General features: G+C 42.2%; 1 pseudogene; it reads left to right on the top strand.

Moving 5' to 3' along the window:
- The first annotated feature begins 7,374 nt into the window (after positions 1 to 7,374).
- On the top strand, positions 7,375 to 11,716 carry LOC139775379 (uncharacterized; annotated as a pseudogene).
- Positions 11,717 to 12,737: the final 1,021 nt, after the last annotated feature.

The following is a 12,737-nucleotide window of genomic DNA, read 5'->3' as shown; positions in this document are numbered from 1 at the left end:
AGAACTGCATGATAACAGTGTCTCCCACGATTGCATGAATAATATAGACGTAATTATAAGCCGGGCAAATACTTCAGAATTGATGAAAAACTTATCAAAATTAGATGTCGGGACCCTTAAAGAGTGCTGTCAAAACACAACACATAGACTACGTGGAGATTACAGACAGATTTGCATAGATAGTGTAAGATCGTTTGCCACATGGAAAGAAGAGCGTAAATTTAGGATCACAAGTTCTCGGTGTTATGAGTTGTACACATACGCGAATAATAAGAAACCCAACTAGGAAAGAAAAAGTTTAAATTATTTTTGTCCAAAAAAACACTCCAATAAATATGTACAACACGGAATACAAAACGAATCAATTGTTCGCGAAGTATATGAGAATAGTTATCAATTGAAAGTGCACCAATGTGGCTGTTCGCCAGATGGTGTTATTTTGGACGAAAATAGAAATGTATTAAAATTAATTGAAATAAAATGTCCCTTTCATGGAAAAGATCATAACATTGACGATGTGGTTCCGAAGTTAAAATATCTCGATGAAAATTGTACTTTAAAAAAACGCCACATGTAGGGGAGACCGGGGCCTAACCGTCGCCGGGGTTGAAGCGTCAAGTCAAATATCTCGGAACCTGTATATTGTGCGAACTCGCTATTAACATTGTAAACGCTGCTTATGGTACCCATGTGACCAACGGAGTTTCGGCAGGTTATCTGCCGTGTTATGATTTTTACGAGGGCAAACGTGTTTTCGGAAGGTGAAAGTGAAATTTTCTGCGCGTGGAAATTTTGTAATATCTGCAATAATATTTGCTCTCCAAATCTCAAAGTACGTGATTATAAAGAGTAATGCATGCTGAACACGAATCCAGTGTAGTTTTTTCATTATCGTTGATGTCTAATATTTTGTGGGCGATCAAACCTGAAACTTGTGCTTGGGGCCTATCCGTCAGTAAGCACCCGGGATTTATCCGTCAGTCTCGTCACTGTGGCGCGCCGGGCGCACGACTTCGGCTCACGGCGATTTCAGGTTAGGTTTCCCTCGAGCGTGATTCTGTCTTCCCTTGCACGTGCGTCAGTTTGTATAGGAGGGAAATAGTACGCACGTATCGTCGCAAAACGGGTGTTTTGACCGACCGAAAAGATGGCGGACCGTTGTTTTTGAGATCGCTCGCGCTCACGGCACGTCGGCGAGGTACGGCGAGGCACGGCACGGCTCTGAGATCCCGCGATTTCCGCGCGAGAGTTGACATGCCGCGCGCGCGGTAGATCGTCGTTGTTGGTCGTTGTGTCAGTGACAGTCGCGCGTGCGACCGCATCGTCCAGCGTTCGCCGCATCGTCTCGGCGTCATTGTCGCCGGCGTTGTAGTGGTGGTGGTGTCGGTGGTGGTCATCGTCGTCGTCGTCGTCGTCGTCGTCGTCGTCGTCGTCGGCGCGTCGAGGAATCGGCGCGAGGACGCCGTCGAGTCGGTAAAATGGTCGCGCTCCACCGCGAGCTTTTCTAACCCCCCTGTCGCTATTTATCGCTCCCCCGCGAGAAACGCGGCTTGGTTAGGTTGCTCGAGGGTCCGCGCTGATCCTATGGCACCGGAACGCCGTCACGCGTGTTCCCCGTGGTTGCCCTCGTTGACAATATGACGTGCCGTTGGGGAGTTTACGATTTGGTTAACCTCTGTATTCACGTGCCTAAATTGTTTTATGGAATAAGTAAAACAATTATTTTTTAATAAATTTTTATATTTTTCTCTTAAAAAACAATTATTAAAATGTATCCTATCATTTTTCAGGATTAGATGTATGTATATGTGTTGAAAATGCAGTGTGACGGATAAACCCTGGGGGGGTGACGGTTAAACCCCGGCATTTTTGAGATTTCAATTTTTGCACCGTTGTCGTTTTTGCTCTATACCGGTTAAACAAAGCGACGTAGATAAAAATTTCCTTAATAAATTTTGTAGCTAAAGGTTCACTCTTTACAGTGGTATACCACATTTAACTTCAATTATTTATTTTCTTGTTAAAAATCGGCACCGAAAAAAAACTGACGGTTAGGCCCCGGTCTCCCTTACTACGCGCAAGTTCAATTATGCATGGCTATAATAAATGTTCAAGTCACTGATTTTTGCATCTTTCGACAATACTTTTTTAGTCATTCCTGTTCCGGTTGACGAAGAATATGTGACTGATTTAGTATATACCTTAAAACGTGTTTATTTCCAGCAAATAGTGCATTTTGTATGTACATTCGAAAAAAATAATAAATGATTCTTGTTTCAAACATTTTGTATCAATTTATTTGTAGTATGTAAAAATTTATTTTTACACAGGAAACTTATCGTCGTTTAAAATAGGTGAACATACGTTTACAAGACCACAAATAATTATAAAAATATCTTCACAAAGATGTACCAAACTAATGGGAAACCTACCTTTCAATATATTAAATACTTTCAGCCTCTGATTACTGCGTTCAATATGAACTCTCACTTTTGCTATTTGTTGGCTAAGAAGTGCTTCTTCTGCTGATAACTGACTCTTATTTTTTAAGAATGAAGGCCTAACGATTTGAATATCATGTTCTTTGCATTGTGCATCTATAAAAAATCCTCTATCAATCATTATTCTATCACCTTTTTCTAGCAAACTAAACAAGTTGCTTTGTTCAAAAATTGCTTTGTCCGAAAATCGACCTCCATAGCAACGACTTACGAATGAAATTGTTCCAGCTGGTGTAACACCTGTCATGAACTTTAAAGTGTTGAGGAACGCGGATCGTAAGCGACGAAACATTAATTATGCGAATGTAATAGGATTTATTGCATAGAACGATACATAGAGAACGGACACGTGTGTAACCGACAAGGGCAACGAGCGAACTGGTGAGTTGGTAGTAGTGGGGGTATACATGGGCGGTGCGTGCGCACGCCGGTAATCAGGCGCAGTGGCGCCGGACGGCGCTGACTGTTTCGTACATAGGTCGCCAGTTTCAACACTCCCCCTCGACCTGTGTGCCATCGATGTCCCGAGACATGATGTTATTCGACGCCCAGGATACGGAGACATTTCCTAAGTTTAGGACCAGCCAAGGGTTTGGTCAACGCATCCGCAGCCATCTCGTCCGTAGGAATGTATTTTATGGTCACTTGATTTTCGTGTACGGCATCACGAACAAAATGATGCTTGGTGTCGATGTGTTTCGACTTATTGTGGTGCACAGGATTCTCCGCGAGCATTCGAGCACCATTGCTGTCGCAGAAAAGAGTCGTTTCGGCCATCTTCACGAAGCCAAATTCGATGAGTGAGCGACGTAGACATATGGCCTCCTTCGTGGCCTCGCAGAGGGCCATGTATTCGGCCTTTGTGGATGACAAGGCAACGGTTCGTTGCTTGCGTGACTCCCAAGACACGATGGATCTTCCTATTTGGAAAGTAAAGCCTGTGTAAGATCTTCTGTCGAGTGGGCAGTTGGCCCAGTCAGCGTCTACGTAGGCCGTTAATGAGCCATCGCACTTTGGAAAGGTTAATCCTGTTGATTCCGTCCCTTTTAAGTACCTCAAGACGTGCTTCGCAGCCTTCCAATGAGCTTCGCCGTAGTAGTCGTTGAATTGACTGAGATAGCTGACAGCGAAGGAGATATCTGGACGGGTACATACTGACAGGTACATTAGGGATCCGACCAGCTCACGATAGGGCAATTCTTCTCCAGATTTTTGATCGTCTCTTTCAAGTTTGATTCCCGGCTCGAGCGGTGTCTTCTTTGGCTTACAGTTGATCATGTCGAAACGATGAAGAATCTCCCTGATGAGTGCGGATTGTTTTAAGTAAATTCCATTTTTGTCTCGCAGGAACTCGATTCCTAAGCATCTCTTTATTACTCCGGAATCCTTGAGTTCAAACTTCGCGCTCAGAAAGCGTTTTAATTCGGCTATCTTTCGCGAGTCTCGTGCGGCAATCACGACGTCGTCGACGTAGGTTGCGATTAGGATGATATCTTCATTCTGTCCAATGTAATAAACGCACGGGTCCGATGATGAATTTGTGGCTCCATAAGTTTTCAAGGCGTCGTCCAAGGTCTCGTGCCAACATCGGCCCGCCTGACAAAGACCGTATAGTGCCTTATGCAATTTGCCTACGGTGTCTCCCCTTTGGATTTGATCCAGCATTTGTGCGGCCTTGGTTCGTGTAGCTGAATCTCCTTCTTGTTTCAATCTTTTAAGCACGTTTATCAAGTGCTGAGGAAGTTCCATGTATATTTCCTCCTGTAGTGTACCGTTTAAGTAGGTCGTCGTTACATCAACGTGGTGGATCTCCATGTCGAGCTGAGCTGCCAGAGCGACGATCATGCGGATCGAACCCACCCGAGCGACCGGTGCGAAGGTCGCGTGAAAATCCAGTCCTGGACGCTGAGAATACCCCTTAGCTACGATGCGAGCCTTTCGGCGCTCGATTGCACCATCCTCGGAGTATTTGTTTCTTAGAACGAATCTGCTCCCGACGATGCTCCGGTTGCAAGGACGGTTGACGATGGACCATGTTTCCTTATTCAAGATTGATTTCACTTCCTCCGACATGGCGCGATACCAATCGTCCGAGTCGGGTCCCCGCAGGGCCGATTCTATAGGCACTTCCGTTTGAAAAACGTAATGTTCTTGGTAGTCTGCGAAGTTTGCAGTATGATACTGCTTCGCAGGTCTCCCCCTGTGCCCGGTGCGTATCAGCCTCGGTCGTCCGGGTCCTCTTCGGCTCGGAACTGCGGCGGCGTCGTCATTCTCGGGGATCCGATCTGCTTCGGTGACATCCTCAACGTCGTCCTCGATGGGGTGCTCGGTGGCGTTCTCAACCTCGTCTTCGTTGATTTCATCGGATCTTCTATCGGAGGAGTTGAAGTCCCATGTGACCGTTTCCGGCTCGTTTCGACCAGCTTTCCCATAGGTATCTGTTTCGGTAATAATCGGAGTTGACGATTGTTTCATACCTATCTCGGAAGGGAAAAAGTCGTCCGATTTATCGTGCGAGACTTCGCCGCTGTCGGAGTGTTTCCGAGATTCGGCGAACTTGATGTCTCTGGTGACTATCACTTTCTTTTCCTCAGGGATCCACACGCGAAAACCTTTATTTTCGTTCGAGTATCCGATGAACGTACCGATCTTCGATCTTGGTTCGAATTTTCCGATGCCGGGTTTTCTGTCAAGGACATAGGCGTCGCACCCGAATTCCCTGAAGTAATCGACGTTAGGAGGGCGTTTGACCCATAGTTCGTACGGTGTCTTTCCGTCTAAGATGCTGGACGGGCATCTGTTTCGTACGTAATTCGCGGCGTTTACCGCTTCGGCCTAAAAGGATGCAGATAGTCTCGATCCCAGAAGCATGCAGCGAGCCATTTCTACGGTGGTGCGATTGCGTCTTTCCGCGACTCCGTTTTGCTCCGGGGTACGTGGAGTGGAGAGCCTCCGTTTAATTCCGAGCTGCTCCAGATAATCATCGAAGGCCTTGTATTGTTGATATATTCGCCCCCGTTGTCGGATTGCAGAAATTTAAGTTTGGCACCGGTTTTCCTTTCAGCGTAAGACTTGTATTTCTTGAAGGCTTCCAAGGCTTCGTCCTTTTTCTTCAAGAAGTGAATCTCGCACCATCGCGAATAATCATCGATGAAAGTTATGAAGTAGAGAGCGCTCCACCGTTTGACGAAGAACGCATAGGTCCACATAGGTCTGTGTGCACGATTTGCAACGGTGACACACTTCGTTCAAACCTTCGCGAAAAGGGAGGGCGCGTCATCTTTCCACGACTACATATATCACAATTTGGAGGCGCGGTCGGGTCTTTAATGTCCATCCCGCGAACGCGTCCGTTTCTATCGCACTGAATTAGGTCGCGAAAGTTTAAGTGGCCCATGCGGCGATGCCACGTCATGATATCGTTTTCGGTCAATACGATCGCGAAGGAGGTTATGTCAACGACACTGTCCTCGCGGGAGGATCCATTTACGTAATACAATCCGTTTGCGCGGCGCGCGGTTAATGCGACACCACCGTTGCGATTATCGACGATATCGGCCTTCATCTTCGTAAAGATTACTGTGTATCCCCTGTCGATAATTTTACCGACGGATGAAAGGTTCGTGCGTAGGTCCGGAACATACAAGGTATCGGTGACGTTTATTCTCTTCAATTGACCTTCGGTCTTGGTTGTAATGGACGTCGTTCCTTTTCCGATGACGTGTGTGGATGCCCTGTTGGCCAGGTTCAACTTTTGTCCCGCCGTTCCATTGATATAGTCGAACTTCGACAGATCCTTACAAAGGTGGGCGGTGCATCCACTGTCCAAGCACCAGTTTGCGTCTTCCGTTACGATGTTCGCGGCTTCTTCGTCCGTTTTGTGATTCGCAGTTTCTTCGCGCGTGTCGACGGATTTCACCTCAGCACAGAGACTTACGGCATCGACTTTCTTAGCCGATTCCTTTTCGGATTGATTTGTTTGCGATTGACACTCGTTTGCCTTGTGGCCCATTTTCTGACACCGATGACAGCGATATTTAAAAGTTTTCTTACTGTCCCCGCCCTTTGACTGTTTTTTTTATTTGCGCCTCTTTTAATCATAAGAGCACTCGCGGACTTTTCGGATGAGTCACCTTTTCGCGCGTCGTATTCTTCCGTGATTTTAATACGTAATACGTCTGCGGTCGGTAGTTCGTCACGCGACTCGATCGCGCATCGAAAATTTTCGAACGATTTCGGAAGACTGTACAACAACATCACTGATAGCAAATCCTCGTTGATGTCGATATCCATCTCTGCGAGTTTATCAACTGTGTCGAAGAAGTTTCGAAGATGCTCCCTGACGTCTTCGCCTTCCGTCATGCGCCGCAGCATGAGATTTTTCATGAGAGTCGCCGTCCGCGCGGGCCCTCGGGATTGATAAATGACGTGTAGCCTATCCCACACTTCCTTCGACGTATTATGGCCTTTAACCTGTTTCAGTTCAGGAGGACTGATTGAGAGAATGATATCGGACTTCGCTTTCTCGTCGATGATTTCCCATGTCCTCACGGCCGCAGTGGAAGTAGGGTCGTTTGCGACGAGAGCGGGTTTCGTGTTTTGGCCGCTAACGTATTGCCAGCCCTCCGTCTTCACAAGCAGCGCTTGCATCTGAATCTTCCATGTGTCAAAGTTCTCTTTATTCAACGGTTCGATTCGCACTGAGTTTATTCCGGCCATTATGATATCGCGGAATAGATTCTACGAACGTATTCGCGAAACTTCGATGCACTGCGTGCGTAATGGCGTCTACTCGCGCGATTTCCTTTTCGACCGTATTGTTTACGTTCTCGCCCGCGTCACTTAGCGCGTACCGTGACTGGGCCCATAACCAATGTTGAGGAACGCGGATCGTAAGCGACGAAACATTAATTATGCGAATGTAATAGGGTTTATTGCATAGAACGATACATAGAGAACGGACACGTGTGTAACCGACAAGGGCAACGAGCGAACTAAGACTGGTGAGTTGGTAGTAGTGGGGGTATACATGGGCGGTGCGTGCGCACGCCGGTAATCAGGCGCAGTGGCGCCGGACGGCGCTGACTGTTTCGTACATAGGTCGCCAGTTTCAACATAAAGTATAGTTTGATTTATAATTAGAGTATGTTATCGCTTGACAGCATACATATTTAGGTTTTTGCAAAAGTATTTCCGTACAATCTAATATTATGCGAATATCAGGAAATGGAAGGAAACAGTTTGGAATATTTCTAAGGATCTCTTGTTTTGAGGACCAATGTATGCAACTGTCGAAACATGCACGCAGTACGCTAATCATGTTTACAAAAATCCTTCGACAAGTTTTTACAGAGTAGCAATTGAACAAAGTGGCCAAAAAAGCAAATGAAATATTTTGTTTTAATTTAATAAATGTCAGCATCACTTTTTCCTCTACTGATAACTTACTCTTAGCATTGTTGTACAGTTTCTTGACATTACTCACTATTACATGAAATATTTCAAAATTGGGAATTCCTGTAGCTGTACTTAGTTCACGATCGCTTTTTATTTGATCATAATATGAAGAATAGAAATCCGTTTGAATATCGATGTCCCTCACTTTAGTTTTCTCCTCATCTGCAATTAATAATGTCTTGCTGTTAATAACGTCTCATTGTTTCCCGCGCTGTCAACTCCAACGTCATTGATATCGATGGCAACAGCCTCGTCTGTATTTTTCACTGTTTCTTCGATCTTTTCCATGGGAAGTTGAAATGTTGGAACAGCAGATTTTTTTAGACGTGGCTTTTGATATTCTAGCTCTAAGAAAAATTAATATAAAAATTTATAACTTTAATTGCATTTTTATATACATATTTATATAAACAACGTAAAAGGGCCGGCGAAACCGCTATGGTTAGTATGGAGTGTTCCATACTCTGACATTTCTAGAGTATGGAATTCCATACTCTGATGGAAGCTGAAATATTATTCATGGAGGGGGAGGGGTAGTGCAACCGGGTAAAAAATTTGGGATTTTGTGAATTTTTTATTAAAGAAAACGGTATACGTGAATAACAACCTCGTTTATTGGGTTCTCAAATCAATCAGAAAAAACAATTAGTTTTTCCTTTTGAACGTTTTCCGTTTGAACTTTTCCGCGTCTTCTTACGTTTTTACGTTTTATTATGTTTTATTACCTTCCCTTACATTTTATTATGTTTCTTTACATTTTATTACATTTCCTAATATTTGTAATTCAGAGAGTCACTCAACAACTCATTTGAAATGTAAGAAAACGTTAGACGATTTATCGACAAAGGAAATTTTCATGGGATTCTATGAATCTGGAAAAACAAATTCAGAAACGCTATTTGGTATTGTAAAAGACGTGCTTACTCGATTTGATTTAAAATTGAGTAACATAAGAGGACAGTGTTACGATGGTGCGTCGAATGTTAGTGGGCGAATTACGGGCTTGCAAGCACGTATAAAAGAGATAGAACCACGAGCTATATATGTGCATTGTAATGCACATACGCTAAACCTTGTTGTCCAAGATGCTATTGAACATGTGCCGTGTGCTCGAAATTTCATTGGAATTGTTAAAGACATCATAAACTTTATACGTGACTCGCCCAAACGAATGGCGCAATTTAAGAATCTGCAATCTGGAGACAGCCCGAAATTAAGTCCCTATTGTCCAACAAGGTAAATGAATAATTATGTTATAATAACAGAGTTTGTAGTTATTTTCATCATTTTGTAAAATACAATCACATAATTTGCATTTAAAAAATCAATCGATGTTTTAAAAAATATATCTTCTTGAATCAAAATTACATACGTGGAAAGTTTAAAAAAAATGAAAACAATTCATTACACTAAACAAACAATAAAGTATATGCTTCAATAAATAACAAAATTATAAAATAAATATAAAAAACATTTTTTACTTATAATGTAGTATTAGAAGCTAAATTTAAGTCTAGCTGGATTAAAAATAAGCTAAGAATAAGGTATCCATGTGGTAATTTGTCAAAAATTGTGAATCGAATTTTTTTTAAACCTTGGGATTTTCTTCTCACGAAAGTTTGCATTCTACGCAAATGTCAGTACCAACCTTTTTTGTCCTAAATGACCTAAAAAATGTGAAACAATTTTTTCAAAAATTCCAAATTGTTTAATTGTTTTAAAAAATTGTTATAAACAATGAATGACTCATTGTTTGAAATGGTCTGGCTTTTCAGCCAACCGAAGCTAGTTCGCTTAAAAATATTCTAATCCCGGTTTAAATACTATTCCGAAAGTGTGTACAAAAATAAAAAAGGAAAGGTAGATAGCTTAAGACGTAAAGTATTTATTGTACATAAATGATCTCGCAGATAATCACGCAGCTCAGCGGGATGAAACGCCAGTCATATATACTACGTTTACGCGAGCTTTACTTCTGTAGTAACTTACGATAATTCCTTCGCGTAAACAGGATTTTCCTTCGCGTAAACGGGATTTTGTAGTAACTTACGATAATTTACTCCGCGTAAACGAGTGAATCATCGTAAGTTACTACAGAAGTAACGCTCGCGTAAACGTAGTAATAGTAATGCAGACAGAATCGAGTAAATTATCCTTAAATTAATATCATTAATCAAAAGTAACCGCAGGTTTCGGTGCACTGGGCGCAATTCTTGTAAAACGATTGTAATCGCTTGTTACGCAACGCGGGACAGATATAGCAGAGCGAAATGTCAAGTATTATATCACATACGCAAATTCAGAATTTGATCTCGTAAATAATTAAACGCTATTGTATCGTAATCGCAGATATTCGAGTACGTGGCACAAAACGGGAAAGTATCACGAGCACAATAAAAGTGAAGTATCGAGAACACTTGTTATTTCACTTATTTACTTTAGGCACGACGATAGTCTGAAGGACAGATATTCGTATCGAAACTCTATAATAAACGCAAAAGAAATACTATAATATGAAAGTATATACACGCAGTTAACACTAGTAAATTTCTCGAACGATATACGTAAGTGCATGCCTTTAACACGGACACACCGCGTGGGCTTTTATACGACTGAATAATATAGTCCGCACCTCTCTTTCTGGTACGAGAATCAAATGAATGTAATTAGTATGTCAGTCGTAGGACCGACTTATCCGGCGTGTGCCGGAAGGGCGTTAACGAGAGGCGTGAAACACGCTTATCCGAGTATTCGGAAGAGAATATGCAGAGGTACTTAGCGTTGTTGAAAACAGCTAATGATTCGCAGGAGCCGACAATCTGGGATGTCCTTGCAATCCTCGCAGTGGCAGGCGTCGTCTCGTCCTTCCCTGCGTAAGCTTCGTATCGCTTCCTTCGGTAACGCTCATCGGGAATGTAATTCGCTTTTTCGCTTGGCCGTCGAATAACACGTGTACGCACGTTATGCAACTCGCGTACGACCGTTCCAAAATATATCCTTTACACGCAGAGGAATCACGACGATCCAGAACGAGGAATTTAGCGATTCACGAAAAGATGCTTCCCCTACCGATTACCGTGACTTTCTGACGCTCGCGCTTTCTTCGCCGCAAGCACGGACCGGAAAAGACAAAATACAATCGGCCTATCCTTCCTCACCGCGCTCCCCTCGACCTCGTCGCTACTCGAACGCCAATGCTAACGTTTTCGCTCTCGTTTTCTTACGAATCTAAACACTTATTTTATAGCATTCCATAAAAAATTCGTGTTCAGCGGCCTAATATATATATATAAGAAAAACCTTGGTGAAAGCGACGACATATAAAAGGCGGCATATAAAGATAATAATTTTCTTACACTGTATCCTTATTCGAAATAATATTTGAAACTAATTTTTAGGTGGTGTATGCGGATTAAATCTTTAAAGACTATACACGATAAAGACAATTATACAGCTGCCTTAACATTTTTTGACGAAATGAGTCTTGATCGAACACTGGATTGCAGTACATCAGCAAAAGCAGCAGGATTCATCAAGTATTTAGAGAAACCTTCGAATTCTACTTCCTAGTAACTTTGATAATTGAGATTTTTCACCGCATCTAAATTCTAAATACTGAGCTACAAAAATCGAGCCTAAATGTAAACGAATCACATAAAAAAGTTACGGCAGTTATGGATAGCCTAAAACAAATGCGAGAATCAAAATTCGATAATATATGGGTTATATCTACGGAAGGTTTAAGGCACTGGGCTTAGAAGAACCCAAAGTATATCGTCCGCGTAAACTACCTAAGCGCCTTGAAACAAGTAGTGCGAGCAAGGCTCATACTTTTCAAACACCGAAAGAATATTATCGCAGGATCTACTTTGAAATTTTCGATCAAGTTTTGATGTCGATGAATGAACGATTCAATTCGAAAACCATGACGCTGCTAAATTCTTTCGAAGACTTTGTGGTAGGCAAGCAAAATATTAGCGTAGAAGAAATAGTTAAGTTTTATAATTGTAATAACTCGATCGGTACCAAAATCTGACAGATCGAACGATTTCGACGAATAAAAACTGAAATTGCATAGTAACATGTTTTTCGAAATCGCATCATTAAGAAAAATTACTTTTCAGTGTTTGGCTGATGTTGTAAAATTTCTGCAAGACAATCGCGAAATCGGGGATCTTGTACCCGAGTACAAAAAATTAGTTCGCGTGCTTTTAACAATTCCCGCAACGTCGTGTACAAATGAGAGATCATTTTCGCATTTAAGATTATTAAAAAATTATTTGAGATCAACGATGCATCAAAAGCGGTTAAATAATATTGCGATATTATATACGCATCAAGATCTTGTAGAGAGATTAGACGAAGAGGAGCTAATCAATTCATTTATAAAGAAAAATAATATTAGAGCAGCTACTTTTGCCATGTAAATAAATGTGAATATTTATTTCCACCCCCCCCCCTCTCCAAATGTCCGCCGGCTACTCCATACACTGAAAAATTTTACTTTAACGTAAACAAAATTGAACAGAAAGTAATAATTTTACCTGAGAAAACGTAGTCGCTAGCACTAAAATGTAAGGAGCAAATTTTCATTCTGCTTGTCACCGCTTTTCTAGTGCGTACGCCATTATCCAATTAAGCCTTACGCTTATCAATTTTTTCTATTGTGCCGAACTTATTTGTAACTTCCACTGTACATTTTCCTTCTTCTGGAAATTTGTGGAAAGATATTTCCCGATTGTCAGAAGCTTGAGATTTACAGCCGTACACACTTCTTCT

Source organism: Temnothorax nylanderi, unplaced genomic scaffold (assembly GCF_030848795.1).
Source record: "Temnothorax nylanderi isolate EJ_2023f unplaced genomic scaffold, tnyl_v1.0 TNYL_tig0097_pilon, whole genome shotgun sequence".
Taxonomy (NCBI): domain Eukaryota; kingdom Metazoa; phylum Arthropoda; class Insecta; order Hymenoptera; family Formicidae; genus Temnothorax; species Temnothorax nylanderi.
This window is presented reverse-complemented; position numbering and strand designations above follow the sequence as displayed.